Raw genomic sequence first — 2,508 nt, forward strand, 5'->3', positions numbered from 1 at the left:
AACTACAAATGGGTTTGCAGGTGACTGTCTGGCATTTAGAATAGTACTGAAAACTTTGAGGTAGTCTGACTGCTTGATCCTTCCATGGGATGCTGTCATTTCCTCATTATCTCTAGTCTGGATTAATGCATTAGAAAGTGTTTATTTCGGATCAAGGGTTTTTAGTCTCTTAATGCAATGTCCAGTGGTTAGGATTTCAGGAAGCAATTCTGTTTTCAGGTTTTGTGCAGTAGCTTATAAAATGTAACATGTTAAAAAGATGCACGCTTTCATTACGATGAGATTCACTGCAGTATTATAAAGTGATTCTTGAAGCTTGTCTTTGGGCTACTTGTGTTGGAAACTTGGGATGGAATCTGGACATGCTGGAGCTGCTTGCACGATTCCTGCATCCAGTTAGTCATCCTGCGTGTGTTTTGCATTGCTCCTTTTCCAGCTGCCTCAGGAAGAGGGAAAGTGTGACTATTTGTTTCCCCAGACCATCAGCATGATAGCAACACTGAGGATTTTAGCATGTCCTGCTGTAAGATCTCTATGTGGAGAAGTCAGGAAACCCCACAGTTCTGCCATGAGTTGATAATTACACCATTGCCCTTTTCTTATGTGGGATGGAAGGACTTTAATTCTCATTCCTCCATTGCATGGAATCAGCAGAGAGCTGTCCTGATCATCTCTGCAGCCTGGTAGAAGGGTTAATGGTCTATTAGATCATCATTTAGAAGGGGGTTGTATGTATACAGTTTCTTTCCTCAGTTTTTAATACAAAACTTAATGGATTAGCACAGAACTTCCACAGGATCTGCATATCATCCTTATTTTATCTGTTTTATAAATCATTCTAACATTTACAACCTTGTTTTGGCTAATGTTTATTAACTATGATGAAATGGCATTTTAATGATCATAGCTTCCAAAGTTGTCATTGAGTGATTAATTATGTAGAAAACATTGTTCATCTCAAAAGTGTTTGCCATTTTATGAAGGTACAATTTTATAAATATCAGTTAATAAATTTTAGTGCAATAACCCTGGACATATTTAATCTCAGTTGGAATTCCATTAAATCTTTTTGCTTTTCTTATAAATTGGGAGTTCCCGAATATTCTTTTAATAGATTAATCCCACTATTTATTCTCAAATCCAAACAGGATACAAAGTATCCCTTTCCCTTTGTGAGGGAATTATTCTCTCTGAAATTGAAGCTAGTAACAGGACATAAAACTAATATGCTGATCCTTAAGCTGTTTCTTAGTGGTGTGTGCTTAGCTGTAATCATTGGCTAAAAATAGTCTGCTGTGAGCTGTGATGTGTAGAGCCTGAACAGCGTTTATATAGACACTGATTGCAGGTGCTTCCTTACATACTGTATATATTTGCAATCCTGTAGATTGATCTGCATGGATGCTTTTAAGAACTCTGTTCCACAGCCTGGAAACTAAAGGCCAAACATGACTGGAAAACAAACAAATAAACAAATAAAAAGCTTAAGAGTGTCTTTATGTGTTGGCCAACCTTGTGAGCACATATGACGGCTGTTTTTCATTTTAGTGTGGGGCTATGTTGAAGTTATTTATGGTAATTAGTCAAAGTAGTTTCTCATTTCTTAAGAGCTTATTCCACAAGTATAGAATTTAATCTAGAAGAGGCAGTCTGTTTTTCAGTGATGTTTAACACTGAATTTCCATCGTACAAGGTTCACATTTGTGTTTATATATTTTAAAAAGCATTTTTAAGTGTGTGTCTAATGATTTTCGTAATTATATAGTAAATTTTGTAATCTTCTCTAAATTGCTTTTAAATTGGGAATGGGATGAGTGATTCTGTAACTGTCTTGTGTCTTAGTTTTTATTTGTTTAGCGATATTTAATTTGTAGCCATCATGTAATTCAATTATCTTCGTTCCATCTCCACAGCCTTGCTGAAATGAGGCTTTGCGGTTGGTGTTCAGAAATGTTTTGTTATCTTTTATGTAGGATGAGATGAACACGGTTAACATTGGGCAGTATTCTTTTCCATTACTTTAGCACAAGTTGTGAAAAAACTGTTGGGAGCTGTAGAGCGACCCCCAGAGCTTCTCCATGTCTGTTGTCCCCAGCCAGCATGGTGTTCCTCTGCTTGGCTTACTCCACTGTGCCAGTTGTTTTCTCCTTTGGGCTCCCCAAAACTGTTGGCAGGATTTGAAACACGGCTTCAGGAGGGCTCAGTTTTTGCAGTGATCATTTCTCTTGACTTGCAACATGTTATCTTCTTGCCGGTCCATCCCTCAAGGTCCCCCCTGAAGGTTTTTCTCTCCTCTAGTATATCAGCCCCACTCTCTAGCTGGCTCTCAGCTGGGAACTTGCTCAGGTTGCCTTTGATCCCCATGGCCAGAGCAGAAGAGGTTTCAGTGTAAGCTACAGAGTAGGGTTTGGTCTGTCAAGGATGGGAAAAAAATCAGCAAATACTAATATTTATATTTTGGTGCTTTAAACACAAAGGTATGTTGCTTCAGGAAATCAATCTAAAAAT

Source organism: Chaetura pelagica, unplaced genomic scaffold (assembly GCF_000747805.2).
Source record: "Chaetura pelagica isolate M959 unplaced genomic scaffold, ChaPel_1.0 scaffold249, whole genome shotgun sequence".
Taxonomy (NCBI): Eukaryota; Metazoa; Chordata; class Aves; order Apodiformes; family Apodidae; genus Chaetura; species Chaetura pelagica.